This window comes from Felis catus, chromosome B4 (genome assembly GCF_018350175.1).
Source record: "Felis catus isolate Fca126 chromosome B4, F.catus_Fca126_mat1.0, whole genome shotgun sequence".
NCBI lineage: Eukaryota > Metazoa > Chordata > Mammalia > Carnivora > Felidae > Felis > Felis catus.
Window position 1 is genome coordinate 88,508,336 of NC_058374.1, and position 18,609 is coordinate 88,526,944.

General features: G+C 44.0%; 1 protein-coding gene and 1 long non-coding RNA gene across 4 annotated transcripts in view; one reads left to right on the plus strand and one right to left on the minus strand.

The window, feature by feature from the left end:
* The window catches only part of PPM1H (protein phosphatase, Mg2+/Mn2+ dependent 1H), a 261,902-nt gene that overhangs the window by 193,765 nt on the left and 49,528 nt on the right, over positions 1-18,609 (minus strand). The gene's annotated exons all lie outside the window — the stretch shown is intronic.
* On the plus strand, positions 2,515-17,550 carry LOC123386624. The gene is made up of 5 exons (XR_006600822.1): positions 2,515-2,637; positions 5,438-5,589; positions 7,138-7,223; positions 11,223-11,279; positions 16,375-17,550. It is a non-coding gene; the product is annotated as an uncharacterized LOC123386624 (long non-coding RNA).

Consider the following 18,609-nt stretch of genomic DNA (forward strand, 5'->3'; position numbering starts at 1 on the left):
CAGTATTTCCCTGTTCTGTTCCCCCAAGTTTCCCCCTCCTGCCTCAGGGCTGCACAGACCATGGGCATTCCGAAAATGTTTATTTAAGAAATACCTCCTGTTCCAGCCTAGCCTGTGGCTCATTCACAGCCCAGAAAAATGCACCAAAAAGCTGAGTTGATCCTCAAATGCTCACAGAACTTAACACAGAGCATGGCAATGTGTCCTCTGCCTCCCGATTGTGCAGGGTTGATTATTAACACAGGCTCTGAATGCTTGGGAAGATTCTGTTTGGCTTAGGCTTTTAATCTGTCTATGCTAATTTAATGCTACGTCCTAACTCGGGATGCCTTTATCTCTACAGCGCTCACATCAGATCATCAGTTATTTACTCCACATGAGGAGTGGTGAAAATTCTACTTTATACCAGATCAAGGACCCTCCAAATTTTTTATTCTCAACTTTCTCCTTGGATTGTTTGGCTCCCTTATCTATCTTGCTCCTGAATTTACCTTCCTGCCTCCTCCCACAGACCACATTAGTGCTAAATATAACTTAGGGAAACAAAACATTCTATGACATCTTCACAGCTGATACAATTACTTTAAACCAGCTTCCCCTTCCGGAAAGGTCTTATGAGTACATTCATCTAGTAACGAAAGCAAACATTCTCCTGGAACTTGCCTATGATGTTCAAAGGGCAGCGTGAGGCAAAACGCACTGCTTCTCCCTGGGCTCCAACATCTTGTGTAATGTGCCAATATTACATTCCAGGGCCATTCCAAGGGGTTGGTTCTGTTTTTATTTTGCCATTATGGTTTTGGTTTCTCACCACTTCTAAGGAGCACTAGGACTGTGGGATTCTGGCAAGGTCAAAATTAAGCAGTATAGGTTGCCAAATGCAACCTGGCTTGACCTAACCCCACAGTATGATACACGGGCCTGAAAGTGGGTTTTTTGCCTCAATACCAAGAACAGCGCAAAGTCGATCAAATTTCATATAAGCGAGATATATGAGATCATGGGTCTATGCTCAACATATACTGCCTTAACAGAATCTAGAAATTAAGGCTTTTGTATTATATGCCCTCTAAGGACCATGTAAGCTCTGAACTTGCAGAACGTGTGGGTCCCAAGCTGGTGTCAGCTTCCTGTTTCATCGGCCATGCTCACCTCTCACTGCTCTAGCAGTAAAGAGGAACCTGGGCTGAGGAACACCATTCTACCTCCAACCCTACCCACCTCCTCAAAAAAACCATGGCTGAATTTTAAAAACTAGGCTGACATCCACCAGACAGCAACTTATTAACCACTTGTCAAACATTTACTGTTTCTGTAGCGACCAATCTCAGTAGATAATGAGCTTGAATTTTGACTTTTAAACACTATTCACCCTTCCATTAAAAACATTATTGTACATGGTACACCTACTACCAGAAGATGCATGCCTAGGGCTATGGGAGTGCAAACGGGGGGAAAAATCATTCCAAAAATGATGAAAAATAACAGCAGCAGCCATTTCCATATGCATGAGTGCCCACGCTGGGCAAATACCGTGCAAAGAGTTTTTTGTGCATTTCATCGAATGCCCTGAATGTCCAATGAGTTCCTGAGGATACCTGACTTCTCAATTCCAGAGCTGAGGCAGGACCCTGTCTGGATGCCCTCAATGGCCAGACAATTAGAATGCAATATAGTAAGTCCAACAGTTGATACGTAAAGGTGTCATAAAAGCAGTAGAGGTGCTCTGGAAAGACTTTCCAAAGGAGGTGACTAAGGCATGTGATGATCTCATGTCCCAACTTTGCACTTCTCCTCAACTACTATATCCTCCTTTCATGGCATTATGCTTCATCTTGGAGTAAGCTCATATAATTACCTTTGTCCCTTTCTCCCACTATGTCTCTTTTCTCCAAGTTTTTATTAAGGTATAATTTACACAAAGTAACTTTCACTCTTTGAACGTATGTTTTTGTGATTGTTAAAAAACACTTATCAGGTAACCACAGCCATTGTCAAACCACAGAACAGTTCCTTCCCTCCCTAATACTATCCCATGCCCCTTTCCAGTAAGTTCTCTCCTTCAACCATTACAGGGCCTGGCTCATCATGGATGCTCAGTGAAGATGTGTTGATCAACTATTTGAGAGTTACTTTATCCCAGAAACTGAGAGGAGGGGGGAAAAACAAGCAAAAAAAGAACCCACAAGAATTACACGATGCTGTGAAATAAATGATATGACAAAAATATAAACAAGGTACAATGGAGGGAGATGGAAGGGAAACAAAACCAAGATTGGAGATACCTTGTGTCAGGGAGAGCTTTCAAAGATGAAGACAAGCTTGAACTGTGTTGAAGAAATTCTGGACTAGTAAAAGGAAAGGAGCCAAGGCCTGGCAGGTAACCTTCAGGAGTCTGGCCATTAGCCTACAGGATTTGGGGTACCCTGGAAGGATTTTCAGCGATCAGATTGGTCACAGGTGACATACAACAAAGGGTAATGGTCAGGCTGTAGCTAAGGCGACCAGTGAGGAGGCCATTTCAGTTAGGGGATGAGAGGCTGAGGCATGGCGGTAACAGTGAGTGGGGAAAAAGGATTTAATTCTATGGAGGAAGAATCTACAGGACATATGAACAGATTACATATGCTTGAATAGGTGAGAAGGGATTTCCAAGTTCTTAGATTTGCAAGGTGTGGTTCTGTGAATGTGACAGGTAGGAATATGGGAGGATGACAGGTTGTCTCTTAGGCACTCAGGGGCTTATGCCAATATTAGGGTCTTAACATACGGGAAAATGACTTGAACAGACATTGCTCCAAAGTAGTATACAAACGGCCAATAAGCACATGAAAAGACGTCCAACATTCAGTCATTAGGGAAATACAAATCAAGCCCACAATGAGATACCACTTGACACCCACTAAGACAGCTATTACCAAAAAAATTAAAAACACACGTTGGTAAGAATGTGGAGAAACATACATTGGTGGTGGGAATGTAAAACGGTGCAGTCACTTTGGAAAACAATTTGGCAATTCCTAAAAAAGCTATAAATAGAGTTACCTTAAGACCCGGCAGTTCTACTACTAAGTATGTAATCAAGAAAACCGAAAATATCCATTCATGTAAAAGTTTGTATAGAAATGTGCATAACACACCATTCACAACATCCAGAAAGTAGAAACAACCCATATATACATCAACAGATGCATGGAAAAACAATGTGGTATATCCATACCACAGAATATTAGCCATAAAATGGAAGGAAGTATTGATACATACACAACATGGACAAACCTTGAAAACGCTATGCTGAGAGAAAGAAATCAGACACAAAAGACCACATATTATATGATTCCATTTATAGGAAATGTCCAGAACAGGCAAACCCATAGAGTCAACAAGTAGATTAGTGGTTGCCAGGGGCTGGGGGAAGGGAGAATGGGGAGTCACTGCCAATAGTATGTTTCTTTCAGAGGTGATGAAAAGTTATTGAAATTAAATAATAGTGATATTTGTGCCACCTTGCAAATATACTGAAGACCACTGAATTGTACATTTTAAAGGGATGAATGTACGTGAATTATATCTCAATTTAAAAAACAAGAGAAGTTATGGTTAACATAAGGATAGACCTACGGCATCTGTAACTTTCACTGTGGGGCACAGAATGTAATATTAACTTCCAAGATCTGTAAAATCACGCTATATGCTCTAAGGTTTGGTAACTTACATCTATGGAAATAAATGCAGCATTTAGTCTCTTACCAAATGTTTCTTCATAAAATTTACGTGCAGCTTTTGCAATCTCATCAGAATTTCTGAGATGAAGTATAAACATGTTAATTGGAAAAACACAACCTCAGTGATTTTCTGCTCTAGCCTAAGAACTCACACATCTAAGGAGGCCATCTTAATTCATAAGAAGAGACAGGAGAACGACAATGTCAAAAGCAATGTTAGGGCATGGTACCATCAACACAGGTGTGCTAAGAGGAGTGTCCATGGTTCCAGATGCCACATCACAACCTGCTCTTAACCCCCAAGTCACTAAGATACAATAAAACTCAGAGAGGCAATGAGATGAGGCACCTTTTGGATTCTAAGATCTAATTTTCATATTTTAATTATTCTGAAATCAAGAAGAATTTTACAAATGACTTAAGATTGAATATGATGGTATCTTCTAAGATGCTGTCACTAAATTTTTGGTACAGTTTAAAATCAATTGGTATCAATAGGTAAGTCTACTCAAATGGTATTAGCTGCAGGCACATTTCTCAGCTCAGTCTATCAGATATTCTATGCCCTACATGCATGATTTCTCTGTGCTGAAAAAAATAATTACATTTGCATACATTTTAGCAGTCACCATGCAAACATAGTTGAGAGCTGCTCTCTAGCTAGCAAATGTTGATCAAAATATACTGCCCTTAGACCAATCAGAATAGATGGAAATTCTTTTCCCAAAGGGGTCTACAAATCCACACATAATACGTACTGCATTCACGAGTACCCTAACTACAAATTAAATTATTACCAAGAAAGGGGCGCCTGGGTGGCGCAGTCGGTTAAGCATCCGACTTCAGCCAGGTCACAATCTCGCGGTCCGTGAGTTCGAGCCCCGCGTCAGGCTCTGGGCTGATGGCTCGGAGCCTGGAGCCTGTTTCCGATTCTATGTCTCCCTCTCTCTCTGCCCCTCCCCCATTCATGCTCTGTCTCTCTCTGTCCCAAAAATAAATAAAAACGTTGAAAAAAATAATTTTAAATTATTACCAAGAAATTTATGTATAAAGTATGAGAAAGGAGGCACTTTAGGCAGTTATTAAAGTCTTCCACAATTTTAAGTTCAAATACTACTTTCCACATCTAACACCCTCTATGTTTCCAAAGAATATTCACGTAACTTCATTCAATCTTTCTTGGTAACAATTCTCTAAGAAATAAAAAACAGTCACAATTTTTTCTTGCTAATCTGTTTTATAATAAAGAGACAATGGAACAGAGGTTACAACAGGTTTCTAAAACAACAGACCTGGTCAGTGACAGGGTTAGGACTATATTTCAAGATGTCTCTCTCTGAATCAAGTGTCTTGCCACCATGGCACGTGGCCTCCAAGTGGAAACGGTGTGGAAATCGTTAAGACTAAGCATCAGCACCCTTCTTCCATCCTGTATGTGCTCCGCCACAAGAGGCCTTAGCACAGGCTCCGGACTGGATGACCCCCGGCGGCTCTTCACATCCTCAGCTACACACTCACTTCCTGTATCTGGCATCTGCTCTATTCCCAAGCTTTTGCAGTGGCCCAGTTCCAGGTCCTCCAGTTCTCGCTATCCTCTGCTAGTCATTAACAAGGCAATGACATTGAGGACAAATGTACTCTACCATGCAGTTCCCAAGAACTTTCAGGTACAAAATGTCTCATTTGATCTTTACCATATCTCCCCCATGCAGGTAGGTCAAGATCATTATCCCCAACTTAAAAGGCAACTGGAACACGGAGCTTGAGAGACTAGACAGAGCTGCTAAATGACAGAAGAAGATCTGGAATCCACATCTTTTTATTGATTCAATGCTAGAGCACTTTCTATTTTACTACATAGATGGTAAGATAGTAAGTTGGCATAGCACTAATGTATTCATCTACAGACTCATTCAACAAGTATTCACACCGTATACATCAGGATGTATAAAAGGTTGAGGGGGCTAGAGTAGAAAACAAACTGGTCCCATAAACTTGAGTTTGTGAGGACACAGACTTAATAATACAAATAATTACAAATAATCAAGAGATGAGAGAATGTACCACGGAGCCCTAGCTTGGGTCTGAGTGTTAGAGAAAAGTTCTTTGAGGAAGCTACATTTAAGTTGAGGCATGAAGTCAGCCAGATGTGGAGGGAGAAAGAAAAGTGGTTCTTGCAGAGGGAAGCAGGCAAAGGGAAACGTGTGCAAAGGCTCTGAGGCAGAAAATATTTTGGAAGATGGACCATGTGCTGGGAGATTATTCCAGAGGCAGCTCATGTGCCTCACAGCAGACTGCAAAGAATTTTGGTTCTTTAAAAACTGTTTTTTTAATGTTTACTTTTGAGAGCGAGGGTGACTGAGTGCAAGTGGGGGAAGAGCAGAGAGAGAGGGAGGCACAGAATCTGTAGCAGGTTCCAGGCTCCGAGCTTACAGCACAGAGCCTGATGCACAAACCCACGGACCATAAGACCATGACCTGAGCCAAAGTCAGACGCTTAACTGACTGAGCCACCCAGGTGCCCCAAGAATTTTGGTTCTTATCCCAAATGTAAGAGGCACTCACTACAGGGTTGTAAGCAAGGAGATGCTGTGAACTGACTTGCATTTTTAGAAGATTTGGGCTATTGTACAGTCTAGAAAATGAATGGGAGGGACACAGGAACAGACAGTGGGGAGGCCACTGAGATCATGGCGAGATGGTGGTTGATAGAGAGTGGCGGCAACATAAATGGAGAGGAAGGACTGTGAAATTAGAATGAAGCTTGGTTGGGCAAACTCAAAGAACTAGGGAGCTGGATCTCTGAGACCAATGGCACACCTTTAACATCTTAACCTTGAATAAATTTTAAAAGCAGGGATTGAAGCTAAAGTGAAGAGAAAAATCAAGTTCTCTAACTGGTTATGGCTGCTAGCTACCTTTAATATGGTCAGCTGTCTCCATGTTACTTTAGGCCAGATGCAGAAGGCACTCCCCGAACACCACTGCAACAGTCTTTCTAAACTATTACTAAGACGTGGGACCTAGCTGACTGGAGACAGTTGAGAACCATTTTCTAAGGTCAGACTATTCGCTATTTAGGAAAGTCCAAGACCAGAACTGACAAATATTCTCATCACGAAGAAAAGGACATTTGAAAGCATGCCTTTCAAAAAAAAAAAAAAATTAAGATGGCATTATCTTAAGAATAGCACAAACACATTTATGCAGCTTCTGTGCTTTATGTTAATTTTAAGAATGAAAAACCGCCTTGCCATTTCCAGTCCCAATACTGAATTGTGTAACACTTGAACATTCACCCTTGGATTTCTACATGATGAGAACCAAGGAATGGAAGGAATATGTAGGAGGAGGGGAGAACCACAAAAGCTCACAGCCAAATCTCAGCTATTCTGTTATCTGTCTTCTGCAGAGAAGTAAGAGTCCTACTGGCCACTTCCAAGTTTCTACATGCACTGCCCTCAGGGAAGGTGAGGGTCATTCAGCAACCAAGCATTGGTGAGACTCTTTTTTTTTTTTTTTTTTTTCTTTTTAAATCTATACACAAGATTCAAGCCCGGAAGAGGTCTCATTGTTTTTTGCTTAGAGGCAACCATTTTGGGCTATATACCCAGTAAGTGGCAAAGACCAGGTTGGAAGTTCTCAGACAACACAGACATGACTCTAGGGCATGAAATTCTAAAACAGTGTTCATGAAGTCCAGAAGATCTGATCAGACAATCCCCAAAAAATCCTAATGAGAAGAAAAGTGAATGCTGTTATGGAAGCCAATGAGGCTACTTATGCTCAGGAAGGCACAGAATCGAAGGCAAATACCTTGAAGAAACAGCATTTAGGGTGACTATAAGGTATGGACAGGTATGTTTTGTTTGTTTGGATAGTTATGTTTAGTCAGGAATGTAAAAGGCAAAATGAACTGGGGATTATAGAAATTTTATAGACAACACAACTGGGCTTTTTGGGGTGGGCTCTTTTGTTAAAATATCATGAATATTTTTATATAGCAAATTAAGGGGTATTTCTGGTGCTTGAGGTTAATGGAACTTCTATTTGGCCTTTCTGTGGAAATTTTCTTCAGACAGAAGAGAAATGAGTATTAGAAAGGGAGAATGAAAGCCCAAGGTTGTTAAAAGATTGTAAAAGAGCAGTTAGCTGGTTCAAAATGGGTTCAAGTCACCTGGCATGGGTTTACCCTTTATTTTAACAATTTTGAAATTTTATTGCTACTCCACCGTTGGTGAAATTTTAAGCAAGAAATCAGGGAGAACTGGGCATTACTAAGGCTTCTGAAAAGGTATTTACAATATCCTTACTAACTCAACTGTCAATCAAGACAGAACAACTTGAAGAATGAATAACGAGCATGTCCAAAGCATGCCGATGAGTGCCCAGCGCCGGGTGGGGTAAGGGCTGACTCACGTCCTGCCAGAGACCTTCTCGCTGAGCCTAACACACGTGATCTAATGGCAACACAGGGGCTAGGTTATCACGCGTGCGATCGGGAGAAACTAGAGGTGAGAGTCAATTTCCTGTCCCACCGAATCAGAAATCCATAATCTTTACAAGCTGGAGAAATGAAACAGGGGATCAATAAAAACTGTGAACGTGGGTTATTAAAAACGAAGAGTACAAATACAGGAAGGAGGTAGGAGCTTAGAAGATGCTGGTTCATCAAAAAACAGAACGGGGCGCCTGGGTGGCACAGTCGGTTAAGCGTCCGACTTCAGCCAGGTCACGATCTCGCGGTCCGTGAGTTCGAGCCCCGCGTCAGGCTCTGGGCTGATGGCTCGGAGCCTGGAGCCTGTTTCCGACTCTGTGTCTCCCTCTCTCTCTGCCCCTCCCCCGTTCGTGCTCTCTCTCTGTCCCAAAAATAAATAAAAAACGTTGAAAAAAAAAACCAGAACCACTTCTGCAGGTTTTAGCAGACAAGCAGCCTTAATATGTTTGCACCTTGGGCTCCACTGACAGAAACACAGTTTAGAAAATTCACGATTTCACTCTATTCAAGGCAAATGAGGCTGTTTGTTGAATGATGCACTCAGTGCTTTCTGCCACTGTTGTAGACTAAATATTTGTGTCCCCTCAAAATTGGTACATTGGAATCCTAATCCCCATTGTGATGGTATTTTGGAGGCAGGGTCTTTGGGAGGTGATTAGGTCCTGATGTCGGAGCTCTCGTGAATGGATTTAGTGCCCTTAGAAAAGATATCCCTTCCTCCTTGCAAGGACAGAGGGGTAAGAGTCATCTATGAACCAGGAAGTGGGACTTCACCCAACACCCAATCTGCTAGAGGCTTGATCTTGGACTTCTCAGCCTCCTGCATCGTGATGAAATTCTGTTCTTTGAGCCATCCAGTTTATGGTATTTTTGTTATAGAAGCCTAAATTGAAACACTCAAAGGAGTGGGAAAAAATTAATATACAGCGGTAAGTAATCAAGATGGCAAAAAGACCTAAAACCACATTCCATAAGGATGATCAACTCAGGAAAAAGGCAGGACGGCTGTCTTGGAACGACGTGCTGCCCGATGGGGCAGGTGTGTGTAGCACCCCTGTGTGTCTTCAAATGGTAGAACTAGCCCCATGAACAGAAGCCAGCTATGCAAGGCCAAACAGAACTGCCCCCAAATCGGAGTTCACCACAGCTCAGGGTTCACATGGTGGGTGCTGCTTGACAGGAATAACGGAGAAAAACTGGTTGGATTCTGACACATTTAACAATCCCTCACAAACCGGACATTCTGTTATGTAAGTTCAATGACTAGTTCCTAAGTTGTGCCCAGTTGCTTACAGGCATCAAATCCAATGATGTAACTGCCACCTACCATTTCTCTTTTTCTTTTTTTCTTTCTTTTTATTTTAGAGAGAGCGAGCAAGCGAGCACACATGAGTGGGAGAGGGGGCGAGGAAGAGGAGAGAGAATCTTAAGCAGGCTCCCTGCTCAGCACAGACAAAGGGCTCCATCCCACAACGCTGGGATCATGACCTGAGCTGAAAGTAAGAGTTGGGTGCTCAACCAACTGAGCCACCCAGGCGCTGCCCATTCTTTACCACATGCTCTGGCTGCCTTAAGCACAGTATCTGGACAAGCTTCAGTCAACCTTCATGCCCACCTTAAAGAAAAGTTTAAGTTCCTTTTTGCTTCTACAAACACACTGTTGCCCAATTTCTTTCAATGTCTTAGAAACAGGCGTATGGCATTCCTTGACCCAGACTATGTATATTTTGCTCTGATTAGAAATATAGTCTATGCTCAGTCTGAGATAATCATTCTGGAGGCGTATTCTTGGCCAAATCTTTTTAAATCTTGGCAGTGTCTTCCTCCCCGGACTTAACACACTGTGTGAGCAGCCTGCTATTATGGGCTGTTCTTATGGCTGTTGTGTCCGCAGATGCAGTAGGCTTCCTGGATTGAACACAGACCCGAAGATACTATCAGCACATCCTCGTGCAGTGAGGACTAAGCACTTTTCACAGGGAGTGGCTGTCCTGTCCCTCACCTAGGGAGCAGCCAAGCTGGAGCAGCATTCTTAGCTCGGCTCCTACGGCTGCCTGGGCAACTTCTCCAACCTCATCCCTCACATTGCACATCTTAGGTTTTCCTTTCATGAACTGTGTCCATTCAACACTGTTGGACATATGCAACAGTCTGAAATGCCTTCCCTGCCCCTTTCCCAGCACCTTGTTGAAGGACAAGGTTCAAGAGCTACATCCCCCATGCTAACACACCCCGCCTGCTTCCAGTCTCTCCGTCTGTTCCAGAACTAAGGCTTCTTTGGTAACGCTATCATTTTGTCTCATGCATTTCCAGTTCCTCGACAAGAACTTGGACCAGAACAGTCTGTCAAAATACACTGTATAGTAATGGTAACTAGTATCAATTGAGCTTACCATGCACCAGGCACTCTGCTAAAGTCTACATGGACCGTCTCCCTTAATTGTTCCCAATCACCCATGAGATATATATGATCATCCCCATTTTGAAATGAAGCAACAGTGTCTTCAGGAGGTTAAACAATTTGCTCAAGGCCACATTGCTAAGAAGCGACCCAGCAGAGATCCAGTCTCAGACTCTAGACTACCTGCGATCTAAAAATACTCTTTCTGCCTCTATACCTAGTATAGCCAAGCTGGGGGAGGGAATGATTCACACCCACATCCACAGGGTGAAACTGTACAGAACACACAAGAATCGTTAATAGTCTATTAGGCATTAAATTCCCAATTAAGACCATACATTCATTGGGGCGCCTGGGTGGCTCAGCTGGTTAAGCGTCCGACTTCAGCTCAGGTCATGATCTCGCAGTTCGTGAGATCGAGCCCCACGTTGGGCTCTGTGCTGACAGCTCAGAACCTGGAGGCTGCTTCAGATTCTGTGTCCCCCCCCCCATACCCCTCCCCCACTTGGGTGCACATGCTCTCTCTCAAAACTAAACATTAAAAAAAATTACAAAAAAAAAAGACCATGCATTTATTACTATTATTTTTTCTTTGCAGGGACACTAGCTCAGACATTTCAAATAGTGGAAGAAGTCTGATGGACTCAATTTCAAGGTCTGAAACTAAATTATATTTACTTTCCAGTACCTATTTCCTTTTTTAAAACGCTATCTATGCTGAAAGCAGAAAAACGTTCTTCATCCCCTCCTCTGCCCCATCAGGGTGTCACATGCCGTTGAGATGGAAAGATACTCTACTCAGGGCTCTATCAGAGGGGAAACCTCAGGAGGAAATAATAGACCACGGTTTGATTGCTCGTTATGGAACAGCTGGTTTCAATTTGATGCTATTTTTGCTTAGTTTAGCTTGTACTCAAGACAGAAGTAGCTGTAACACTTGATGCTTTGGATTTCAAACTCTGTTTTGTGGCACCTTAGTGTTCCTAAGGGTCTCAGGGGAGGGTGGTGGAGGGTGAAGGGTGGAGGATGGAATTTCAAGAAAGATTTGTTTTGAAATAATGGTTCAGCTGTTTAAAACAAAAACAAACAAAACCCTGGAAACCATGACTTTAAAGGTATCCATGGTAAGAATATTGTCTCTAATTCCCATCCCCTGTGATGACAAGTGGGTTCTGCTGATAGAAGATTTCAAGTCAGATTTCAGTATCCAGGCTTGATCGAGTCTGCTTGTACCAACCTCCTGCCCTCTTGGGGGCAGGGGGAGGAAAATGGACCATTCCAATGAGTCACTTCTTAGGAGAAAGTATTTTTTTATTGTTTTCCTACCCTCCTTCCTCAGGAGGCTGCAAAGAGTCTTCTTTCCCTCTACTTAAAATACATATAAATGCTATGATTAAACCAGGGGTTCAATGGCTGCACACTAGAATATTCTGTGGCCCTTAAAAATGGTACTGATGTCCAGGCTTCTCTACAGACCAATTAAATTGGAAGCTCTGGGGAGTGAGGTCCCATCTTGGGGATTTCTGAACAACACCTCCATGGACAAGGACGAGCAGCCAGAGTCAAGGGCCTGGATTAGACGCCTGTTCTAAAGTCATCTATACTAGAGGGCCCAATGTCTGAGCGTGCTTAGAGGTCTGTAAAACTTTTATTATTGCAGGTCTTTAATTTTCAAAGCTTAAGTTAAAAACAGACCTTCAGGGAATAAAATGAATCTTACTGTAATTTAAACATGCTCATTAGTAAGAAAAAGTGGTTAAAATGGAACAATGTTGCACACGCAAAATTATACACACACATACATACATACCCACAGCTCTGACAGAACCTAGAAGGTTTAATTAAGTAGCAAAAGAGACATCTTCCCGGTAGGGAGCAGACTAGGTTGTGAACACTAAATAAGTTGTCCAAGTTTTTATTTATTTACTATTTTTTGAGAAAGAGTATGAGCAGCATAGGGGCAGATAGAATGAATCCCAAGCAGGCTCCATGCTGTCAGCACAGAGCCCCACGTGGGGCTCGAACTCATGAAACTGTGATATCCATGACCTGAGCCAAAATCAAGAGTTGGATGCTGAGTCAACTGAGCCACCCAAGTACCCCTAAGTTTTTTTTAAAAAAAAGAATTTGTAAAAACTGAGAACTGAGGGTAGATGGGGGTGGGAGGGAGGGGAGGGTGGGTGATGGGTATTGAGGAGGGCACCTTTTGGGATGAGCACTGTTGTATGGAAACCAATTTGACAATAAATTTCATATTAAAAAAAAAAAGAATTTGTAAACATCAAGTACGACCAGGATTACGGGGGGAAGGGGGGACAGGGTATTAGGTCCACATTTCATTTGGCTAACTCCTCCCCATCCAGGAGATCTCAACTTTTGTTCTTTTTTCTGTGAGGCCTTCCCTGAGCCCCACACTTAGGATTAGGGGCTTCTCCTCCCTGCCAGAGCCCTGTGGGCAAGTGAGTTTGTGATCTCTCACCTGGAAGAAGCCCAGAAAAGGCACACTTAGTGCACTTGAGGGGACCCACTCTGGGATTAGCACTCCAATTCCATTACCTCTACATCCTCCTCTGCTCATAGATCAACTGTAAAGTTGGCCTCGTGTGCTTCTCCGCCCAGGTTGGGAAGAGAACGCTGTGCCCTTCACTCCACAGGCTTCCACCATCCCGGCCCTTCCTCTTGTCCTCACTTGGCTCCACCCTGGAATGCTTCTGGCTCAGCCTTTTTCTTGGTTCCGCTTCCCTCCTCAGCCCTGTAGCTGTGGACTTTCCCTGTTCCCGGCCGTCCTCCTGCTGTTCCCAGATGAGAAGTAGAGCCACTTTGTTCGGACTACCACGCATGTGTTGAGGACCCACCATCGGTGTCTTCAGCCCAGACCCCTCTTGAATTCCTGGACTCACACTTATGAGAACAGATGGTCCACAGGCACTTCCCAGCCCCAACAAGCCACAGCTGAATTCACCAGCTACTGCCCTCCACCCCACATGTTCCTGTTACAACCCTCATCTTATCTAACACATGGATTCCTACCATTGCCCTAGTCAGAAAACTGGGTAAACCATATTCCCCAGCACTCCTTTCTAGTATGTTCCTGGTTCGGGTGGACTGCAAGGCAGAGTTTCTCATGAGAGCTGGAGGACTGAGCTGGCCAGCCTGCAGCACACACATACTCTCCCAACGATTCCAATGCTAATTTATGTGCTGCTGTGAAGGGATTTTGCAGATGTCATTAAAGTCCCTACTCAGCTGACTTCAAAGGTTATCCTGAGTGAGCCGACTTAATGAAAGGCATGGCGAGGGAAGGGAGAGGGAGAAGGAAGGTGGGAGGGAGGAAAGTTAAAGAGAGAAAGAGAAAAGGAAGAGGGAGAGAGAGAAGGGAGAGGAGGGGGGAAGGCAGAGTGCAGGATAGAGAAAAGGGGAGAGAAAAAATGGGGGGAAAGATGAGGCAGGCAGGAGAATATTGAGGGAGAGAGGAAGAAGGATTGATGGTTATCTGTGGGGGTTCCAGCTTGGGTAGCCAGCCTTCAACTGCAGAAGCCAATCCTTTGCAGGAATCCCTTTCCTACCTGCATATGTAGGTAGTACCACCTGCCTGTTCTGCTTCTCCGGTTGAACCCTGGTTATCAAACTTTCCTCTTCCTCCCTGCCTCATCTTACCCGAAATCAAATGGATTCTATCTCCTCAACCGTTTTCTGATTTAGTCCTCCCTTCTCCTTGGACACTTTCACCACCTGGTTCAAGCTGTCATCTCTTCCCTGGCCTAATGCCAAGACCACCTAATTGGCCTACCTGCCTCCAGTTTCTCTCCCTACCAATCCACCCTCTAGAGCAGCTCTGTCCAAAAGAAACTGGAGAGGACAGAAATATTCTAGACTTGAACTGTCCGATATAATAGCCACCAGTCACATAGGGCTACCGGGCCCCTGAAATATAGCTAGTGAGACTGAGGAACGGACAGTTTAATTTGTGTTACATTTTTAAGTTTTTAATTTCCACTTAGTTAACACAGTGTAATAGGAGTTTCAGGTGTACCATATAGTGATTCAATACTTACATACACACCTCGTGCTCATCACAAGTGCACTCTTTAATCCCCCATCCACCTCCCCTCTGGTGAACATCAGTTTGTTCTCCACAGTTAAGAGACTATTTCTTGGTTTGCTACTCTCTCCCTTTCTCTTTATCCCCTTTGCCCACTTCTTTTGTTTCTTGAACTCCCCATAAAATCATAGGACACTTTTTTTTTCTAAATTTTTTCTTTACCTTTTATTTTTGAGAGAGAGAGAGAGCGAGCGAGCGTGCAAGTAGGGAAGAGGCAGAGAGAGAGGGAGACACAGAATCCAAAGCAGGCTCCAGGCTCTGAGCTGTCAGCACAGAGCCCGATGCGGGGCTCGAACCCACGAACTGTGAGATCATGACCTGAGCTGAAGGCGGACACTTAACCAACTGAGCCATCCAGGCGCCCCTAAAATCACAGGACATTTTAATTTACATTTAAATATAAACAGCTGGATGGGGCTAGTAGCGACTATAATTAATAACAGTTCTGAACAGCCAGGGTTATTGTTCTAAAAATGCAAATAAACAGGACAAATTCTATTTGACAAGTACCAACCTTTCTCAAAAACAAAATGGGTCAAATACTGGAAAATGTTCAGTATGCAACAAATGAGGGAAGCTGTCTACCACCATTATCTCTGTGTCCTGAAACTCTCCATTTCACTCAACATCTATTACATGTCAGGTGCCCTCCTGTATTTTGGAGTAAACCAGACAGTCCTGGTTCTTGCCACTTTAGGAGGGCTTTACATCTAGGTTAATTAACAGTGTGATGCCAGTCCTGTGTGGTGAGCAGAACGGGTACCAGAGCTGGGTGAGGCAACCAAGGTCTTGGCCCAAAGCACTGCTGGGTACTATCAGAGGAGCAAACCCAAACCTAAGGCAAGCATTTCTTCTTTATAGTTTTTTATGGTGTCACATATGTTTATAATAGGGGGGGAAAGTATGACTTTAGAAATTCACATCTGATGTCACTTCTACATAAAATTCTTCAGAAATAGAGGTGCCTGGGGTCAGAAGAGCGTGCAACTCTTGATCTCAGGGTTGTGAGTTCAAACCCCATGTTGGGGGTAAAGATTACTTAAATAAACTTAAAAGTTCTAGAGGCGCCTGGGTGGCTCAGTCAGTTGGGCATCTGACTTCGGCTCAGGTCATGATCTCATGGTCCATAGGTTCAAGCCCTGTGTTGGGCTTTGTGCTTGACAGCTCATAGTCTGGAGCCTGCTTTAGATTCTGTGTCTCCCCCACTCTCTACTCCTCCCCCACTCATACTCTGTGTGTCTCTCTCAAAATAATAGACACTAAAAAAATTTTAAGTTCTTCAGAAATACTGAATAACTCCCTAACCTCTCTCACATACCCCCAATGCAGTTTCACACCCCAGTGCCTTTGCATATGAGGTTTCTACTGCTTGGCGTGCCCACTCTCCACCCTTACCCCTACCACTTTCCAGCCCCATTTGTTTGTCAAGTACCTATTTTGACTCTCTGAAACTCAGCCTGAATCTCTCTTCTGTGGGATTCTTCACCGAATCCCTCAGAGAGAATCTCTATGTTCTATTTATTTCTGTGAATGACCTTCACTAAAACTTATTCACCTTGAAGCCAGAAATGGTTTTTAACATCCATCACCGAGTCCCCAGCCTGGTATTATATAAGAAAGAACTTATACTACTGTCTCTGTCCATCAGGCTCACTTCGGCCTACCTCCAGCTCCCGTCCCAGAGGAACAAGGGAGGAGGAGATCCTGATAATGTTTTTCCTCCCAACACATGACCATCCCAGGCCACCATTACCAGTCACGGGATTAGCGGGTCCTACGGAGCAGGAATTCCTACCTCCCAACTGAACCGGTGCTGGAGTCACTCCAATGCTTCTGGTTCCACATGGCTGGGCAAAAGGACATAGGGTCACTTTGAGCGCTCTACGCTTCTGTCCCACAGTCACACCCTCCTGGGCTGGGCCCAACTTTTGAACTGGCAGTCGTGGCCTTTATTCTGACTCTGCACTGGGGTACCAGATGGCTGTGGAGCCTCCAAACAAGTGCACTCGGATTCCCGTGGTAGAAAGGCTCCCCAGCACCTCACAGTGGGGCGTGGGGGACTGGCAGGGCACAACTGGGGGCATTTCTTGAACAAATTCCATCAGAACAGCACCAAAACCCCACCCCTGACCTCGGACAGGAGCAAGACAATAGACCATGCTTGAAAAGACTAACCTGACAGTGAGAATGCACTGGGAACAAGAAGGCCCAGGTTCCAGTTGTGGCCAGGAAAGAAAACCTCTAGTACACTTTCAATCTAAGTGTACCTTGTCACCTATGAAATGAGTGCCTTGGGTATAGGGTCACTGTCATGACTGTGTGGCAGTTTGAGCATCTGCAAATATCTCCCCAGGCCTCAAACCCGTAATTCAAAGCTGAAGCATTAGCCCCCGTAGGAGGCATTTCTTCACATCGTCACCCCCTTCTCAGACAGCTGCATCCTGTGCAGTTAGAAGAGGGAACCAGACAGCAGAGTCTGAGGCCCATTTCGCAGGCTCAGCATTCTACCGCAGCTCTGTGCGTGCATGACATCTCACCTGGAGGGGCCCCTCCGACAGGGACGGGACCTCACAGACAAACCCACATCAAGCCCTGCAGCGGCTCGAGCCAACCTCAACTCAAACGCTCAGATGACCTCCCCTCCTCCAAATCAGTGAGATGAAATCCCGTACAGACGTCTGATTTGCACAAGCTGATTGCTTATCATGAAACATCAGGTATAGCCTCATTTTGACTGATGAGGAATGAAAGCATTAAAGCATCACATGTTGTGGCTGGATCCTGGAAAAGAAGGACATTGGTGGGAAAGAGGTGAAATCCAAACAAAGCCCATACTTTGGTTAACAGTGTGGTCCTGTATTTGTTTTCTCTAGCTACACAACCAACCAATGACCACAAAACAACACACTCTAACAAAAATTTTAAAACAAGACATATTTATTATCTTAGATTTTCTGTAAGTCAGATGTCTGGGCACAGTGTAGCTGGATCTCACAAGGCTGAAATCAAGGTTTGGCATGTCGAGGATTTCCTTTGGAGGGAGATCCAGGTCCTTATCCAAGCCCATTGTGGGAAGAACTTAATTTCTTACAGCTGTAGGACTGAGGTCCCTGTTTTCCTGTTGGCTGTTAGCCTTAGATGGTTTCAGCTCCTAGAGGTCACCTTCGGGTCCTATCCACATGGGCTCCACATGCGAACTCCAAAAGCAGTTCACAACAGCGCTGTTTGCTTTCTTCTAACCAGGAGTGTGTCTGCTATTGCTTCCGTAAGTCTCTGAAGGGCCCAACTGATTGGGTAAGGCCCACCCAGGATAATCTCTCTTTTGATTATTCAATTGATTAGGGACCTCAGTTACACCTGCAAAATCCCTTCTGTCATGTGATATACTATAATTATATCGGACTATTCCATCATACAAACCCTGCCCACATTCAAGGGAAGGGGATGATACAGGGCATGTGGAGGGGGGTGGGCAGGAATCTTGGGGCCATCTTAGAATTCTGCTTGCCACAGGTACCTGTGTGAATTTCTTAGTTTTGACAACTGTATGATGATTATGTAAGATGTTAACAATAAGGGGGGCGCCTGGGTGGCTCAGTTGGTTAAGCGTCCGACTTTTGCTCAGGTAGTGATCTCCTGGTTCATGGGTTCGAGCCCTGCATTGGGCTCTGTGTTGACAGCTCAGAGCCTGGAGCCTGCTTCAGATTCTGTGTCTTCCTCTCTCTCTCTGCCCCCTCCCTACTTGCACTCTGTCTCTCTCTCAAAATAAACATTAAAAATTTTGAAAAAAAAAGATGTTAACAATAAGGCAAACAGGAACACACTGAATAACTTCGGCAATTCTTTTGGTATCTTTAAAAGAAAAACTTAAAAACATGGAATA